We start from the raw sequence: 6,756 nt of genomic DNA, 5'->3' as shown, positions 1-6,756 counted from the left end.
TGAAGCACTTACTGATGAAGATCAAAGACCACAGCCTTCAGTATGGATTACACCTCAACATAAAGAAAACAAAAATCCTTACAACTGGACCAGTGAGCAACATCATGATAAATGGAGAAAAGATTGAAGTTGTCAAGGATTTCATTCATGGACTACCATGGACTACCAAAAGAACGAACAAATTTGTCTTGGAAGAAGTACAACCAGAATGCTCCTTAGAAGCAAGGATGGCAAGACTTCATCTCGCATACTTTGGACATGTTATCAGGAGGGACCAGTCCCTGGAGAAGGACATCATGCTTGGTAAAGTACAGAGTCATTGAAAAAGAGGAAGACCTTCAACAAGATGGATGGACACAGTGGTTGCAACAATGGTCTCAAGCATAACAATGATTGTGAGCATGGCTCAGGACCAGACAGGGTTTCGTTCTGTGGTGCTTAGGGTGGCTATGAGTCAGAACCAACTTCACGGCACCTAACAACAACAACAACAATGGTCACCTGATCTTCGACAAAGACCCAAAGTCCATTAAATGGGGAAAAGACAGTCTTTTTAATAAATGGTGCTGACAAAATTGTATGTCCATCTGCAAAAGAAATGAAATAGGACTCATACCTTACACCATACACAAAAACTAATTCAAAATGGATCAAAGACCTAAATATAAAACCAAAAACTATAAAGATCGTAGAAGAAAAATAAGGTCAAAGCTAGAGGCCCTAATACACAGCATAAAAAGCATACAAACCATAACTAACAATACACAAACATCAGAAGATAAGCTAGATAACTTGGATCTTCTAAAAATTACTATTATGTTCATCAGAAGACTTCACCAAATGAGTGAAAAAAGAACCTACAGAATGGGAAAAAAATTTGGCTATGACAATCCAACTAAGGTCTAGTCTCTAAAATCTGTAGGAAAATCCAACACCTCTACAATAAAAAGACAAATAATCCAATTAGAAAATTGGCAAAAGATATGAAAAGACACTTCACCAAAGAAGACATTCAGGCAGCTAACAGACACATGAGCAAATGCTCGAGATCACTAGCCATTAGAGAATCGCAAATCAAAACTACAGTTAGATACCACCTCACCCAGACATTACTGGCACAAATCAAAACAACAGAAAATAACAAGTGTTGGAGAGGCTGCCGGGAGCTTGGAACTCTTATGCACTGCTGGTGGGAATGGAAAACGGTACAACCATTTTAGAAAATGATATGGCGCTTCCTTAAAAAGCTAGAAATAGAAATACCATATGATCCAGCAATCCCACCCCTAGGAATATACCCTAGAGAAATAAGAGCCGTCACACGAATAGACACATGCACACCCATGTTCATTGCAGCATTATTCACAATAGCAAAAAGATGGAAACCATCTAAGTGCCTATCAACAGATGAATGAATGATCAAACTATGGTGTATACACACAACAGAATACCACTAAACAATAAAGAACAATGATGAATATGCGAAACATCTCGCAATATGGATGAATCTAGAGGACATTAGGCTGAGTGAAATAAGTCAATCACAAAAGGACAAATGCTGTATGAGACCACTATTATAATAACTCGTGAAAACGTTTACACACAGAAAAAATCTTTGATGGTTACCAGGGAGGGTTGAGGAGGTGAAAACACTAACTAGACAATAGATGGAAACTCTGGTGGCGTGGTTGTTAAGAGCTATGGCTGCTACCAAAAGGTCAGCAGTTCTTATCCACCAGCTGCTCCTTGGAAACACTGTGAGGCAGTCCTACTCTGTCTGATAGGGTCGCTGTGAGTCGGAATTGACAGGATGGCAACAGGTTTGTTTGTTTGTTTGTTTTCAGACAATAGATAAGTGGTAACTTTTGTGAAGGGTTAAGACAGTACACAATACTGGGGAAGTCATCACAACTTGACTAAGGCAAGGTCATGGAAGCTCCATAGACACATCCAAACTCTCTGAGACTGAATTACAAGGCTGAGGGTTGGGGACTATAGTCTCGGGAACATCTAGTTCAATTGGCATAACAGTGATATGTCGTGGGGGTGGCAAACAATGTCACAAAACAATATGTGTATTAATTGTTTAATGAGAAAGTAATTTGCTCTGTAAATCTTCAACTAAAGTACAATTTAAAAAAAGGTAAAAACACACACAAAAAAAAGACTGTAAGAATATAACTTTAAAATTTTATTTTCTAAAATTGCTGTCATGGTGTTGGGTCTATTGGTTATATATTTAGGATAAACAAAATTTAGATATCTCTACATGTAACACAAACTCAAAAAAAGTTCATAAGTACTACAACATTTAAGATAAAAAATAAAACTCTAATTGTAGAAAATGACATGGGGGATATATTTATAATCTTTGAGTAGAGAAAGTATTTCTGAACAGAAAACAAAACAATTCATAAAAAAATTAGTTTAGCCTAAGCAAAACTGTAAAACTCCTATATGGTAAAAGACACCAACCACACAGAAAAAATGACAGGTTGGGAGAAAAGTATTTGCAACATATATAAAAAATGAAGAGTTAACATCCCTAATATGCACAGCCTTCTACAAATCAATAAGAAAAAATCAGTATTAAAAATGGGCAAAGTCAGGAACAAGAAATTCACAGAGGAAATACAAATGACTAGTAAGTGTATGAAAAACATTATCAATGGGAAATCAGATTGGTGAAAGTAAAGAGATTGCTAAAATACAGAACAGGTGAAATCAGGCATAGGGCATTTTCTCTCAAAAGAAAATAAGAGTACAAATTGCACAATTTAACAGTACTTCATGTTTGGTGAAGTAGAGGGTCCCCGAAAATGAGACGGAATGGCACAAAATGGACTCAAAAATAACAACAATCATGAAGATGGCACAGGACCAGGCAAAGTTTCATTCTATTATACATAAGATCACCATGAGTTGGAGCCAACTCAACAACATTGACATGGAAAATGAGCATGCCTTAACCCAGCAACTCCACAAATCACAAAGATAAGCATATGAGGATGTACATACTGAAATAGCGTAACTTGAAAGAGAGAACTAACTGGAAACAAAATTTAACTCTCTGTCAATAGGAAAATTAATTTAAATTATGGTACATTTATATTATTAATATTTAGCTGTTCAAAAGAATATACTGACATGGATCAACTATGAAAATAAAAAAGTCGCATAACACAACATTACGTCTATTATAATCTCACTTTTTAAAACTAAAATTATATAGGTAAATAATAGTGCAGGATTGGCTCATTTAATATGGGAATGTTAGCACTTCAGCAACAACAGAATACATCTTTGTCAATTTGGGTTTTATCAATAAGGCAATGAAAATAATTCAAATGAAATTAAATATGAAACTCCAAAATATAGTTCCTTTAGATTGCAATAATTCTGCTTCTATTATATACTATGAAAAAAGATAAATATAAAAATCATATTCTTTTATTTTTCATAAATCATCTAGATTGTTAACTAAATATAATTTAACAAATGTGTTTTTGATAGTATAAGAACTTTCAAAACACTTTATCTTATTTGCATATCATATCTTTATCATATTGGTTTTCAGATGATATATAGAGAGGACAGAAATACAGTTTTACCAGACTTTCTTTGCAATAAATCCCTGCAGCAACTTTGAAACAGAATACGTGGTATATGTGAACTTACACCTCAAAATTCTAAGATTTAATTTTAGCCAAGTTTCTGATTAATTTCATGTGCTGTCATATTTGCGTTAAAAATGTAGGGACTGTTCCCATTTTGAGAAAAGGAAAAGAAAAGAAATGTAGTTTAATCTTGCTCGAGTGCTATTATACTACTTCAGGTTGTCTAAGAATTTGATAGAATTCAATGGCATGGGAGATATCAAGGTAAACATATTCTATCATAAGGAAACTGAAAGTACGAAGACAAAAGTATATTTCATTCATTCTCTTCTATTAGAAAACTGACTATTTCAGACTATGCTGCAACTAGGTATGCTTGGGCATTGTCCAAAAATGTCTTGCTTTCTGCATTTTTAAGAACCCAACTTTTCCCTTTTTATTCTACACTGTTTTTTTTTTTTTTTAAATCATCCAAGATTTCTATCCATTACAAACAGCATATGTGGCATTCATTCTGCCTTATCTTTACAGATTTCAAGAACATATTTCTCAGTACCTATGAAGAGTGAGTCCTAAATGTTTTTATCCCATGATCTTCATAAGGTGGAGGGTGTTGGGGGAGGCCCACGATGGTTCCCCTTTGAATGCTATTAGAAAGACAAGAGTAAAAAAATCTTCACCTAATGTGGAAGTCATTAGTGCTGTCCACTAACTATTTTCTATTCTTCACCTAGGTGTCTCAAAAGATAACACTTACCTGCTCCACACTGAAGTTAGTAGGGCCTATCACCCTGGTGGCGCAGTGGTTAAGAGCTCGACTGCTAACCAAAAGGCTGGCAGTTCAAATCCACCAGCTGCTCCTTGGAAACCTTATTCAGCAGTTCTACTCTGTTCTATAGGGTTGCTGTGAGTTGGAATGGACTCTACGGCAACAGGTTTATCACTTGCTATGGCCAAAAACATGTGACCAAAAGTGATGTGTACTCACACCAGGTTCAAACTCTAAGAAAACCAAACCACTAGCCTTCGAGTCGGTTCTGACTCATGGCGACCCCATGTGTGTCAGACTAGAACTGCACTCCATAGAGTTTTCAGTGTCTGTGACCTTTTGGAAGTAAATTGCCAGGACTTTCCTCTAAGGTACCTCTGCGTGGATTCAGACCTCCAACCTTTTGGTTAGTAGCTGAGCATTTATGCTCCAAGAGCCAGTGCATAACTCATGATGCTCTTTTTTTTCCATCAAGCAACATATAAGATGGTGGCTGTTTTGTCATTCAAGGTCTCTGAGTGACTACAATGAGTAGAGCTCCCCATCTGAGTGGACAAGTACCATCCAAACCAAACCCTGTTGCTATCGAGTTGATTCTGACTCATAGCAACCTTGTAGGACAGAGTAGAACTGCCCCATAGGGTTTCCAAGGATGTAATCTTTACAGAAGCAGACTACCACATCTTCCCCCCACCGAATGGCTAGTGTGTTCTAAACCACCAACCTTCTGGTTAGCAGCGAAGTATTTAACCACCACTGGGCTCCCTACAAGTACCATAAGTGAGACATAAACCTTTGTGAATTTAAGGTATGAAGATTTTGAGGTTGCATGTTATCACAGATGTAGCTATCATATCCTGATTAACACATGTAAGCTGCTACATTTTGGAAATTATTAGATTCATCTGAACCATGACCTGCTTAGGTAATGTGAAAGGAGCCCTGGTGGCACAATGGTTAAGCGCTCAGATACTAACTGAAAGGTCGGTGGTTAGCTCTGCAGGAGAAAAGACCTGGCGATCTGCTCCCATAAAGATTACAGCCTAAGAAACCCTATTTCTACTCTGTCACATGGAGTCACTGTGAGTTGGAATCTACTGGATGGCATAAAACAATAGGGAATGTGAGACAAAGGAAAAAGAGCAGATAGAACAAAGTGTGGACAGAGAAGCGGTAGCGTTATGGATTGATTTGTGTCCCCCAAAAAAGATATGCTCAAGTCCTAAGCCCAAGTACCTGAGAATGTGACCTAATTTGGAAATAACATCTTTGGAGATGAGATCAGTTAACTTCACATGAGGAATTCACTGGAGTAGGGCAGGCCCTGAACCCATCTGACCTGTGTCCTTATAGAAATCACACATAAAAAGACAGACATAGAAGAGAGACACTCAGAGAGAAGATGGCCATGGAAGACAGAGGTAGTGATTGGAGTCATGGTGTCACAAACCAAGGAACACCAAGGATCGCCAGCTGCCATCCTAAGCTAGAGAGGCATGGAACAGATTCCTTTTCAAAACCTCAAAAGATATCAACATTGTCAACATCCTAAATTCAAACTTCTGGCCTCCAGAACTGTAAGATAATACATTTCTGTTGTTTTAAGCCACCTAGTTGGAGGTATTTTATTACAGCAACCCTAGAAGACTAATACAGGTAGCAAAAGATAATGATGGTAACCAATTTTCTTCCCATCTTATAAATAAAGCTGGGAGTTTAGGTTCAAGAATCCCAAGTTTTTTATAAATAAAGCTGGGAGTTTAGGTTCAAGAATCCCAAGTTTTATATGACCTTCATAAAAATAAACACTCTTGGTAAACACTAGTCCAACTTTATTACAAAATCATTTGTTTGAAGTTTCATTCTTATCAAAGCACTAATATTACATGAGTTGCAAACGGATGCAAGCAACAAAATATACACATCACCATTTAATCTCTTATACAATCCAACAAGTATAAAGAGCACAAAATGTATTTATTCACATAACAAAGAAAAACAGATTTCATTTACTGTATTAAAATGTGTCAGTAGCAAGTTGAAGTCCAACATTATTTAGTAGGTGGTAAAATACCCTGACACCCAGATGAAGATGAAGAAGTAAGGAAATGTAACAATCACATTCTTTATATTCTGACCTTAGACAGTTCATTAATGCCAGCAATGATGGTGATACAGGTGAAACTAGCAACAGGTTTCACAAAAAGCCCACTCTTTGTATTTAACAATTGCTTTATTATTTGGGTTCTAAACTCAGATTAGGTACACAACTAGGTTTTTCTTTGTAAGTCTGAAAGTAGGCAAACAAGAGTGTTACATAACACACACACACACACACACACACACACACACACACACACACACACACAC

The sequence above is a fragment of the Trichechus manatus genome, unplaced genomic scaffold (genome assembly GCF_000243295.1).
Source record: "Trichechus manatus latirostris isolate Lorelei unplaced genomic scaffold, TriManLat1.0 scaffold00003, whole genome shotgun sequence".
NCBI lineage: Eukaryota > Metazoa > Chordata > Mammalia > Sirenia > Trichechidae > Trichechus > Trichechus manatus.
Note: the sequence above shows the minus strand (reverse complement) of the source record.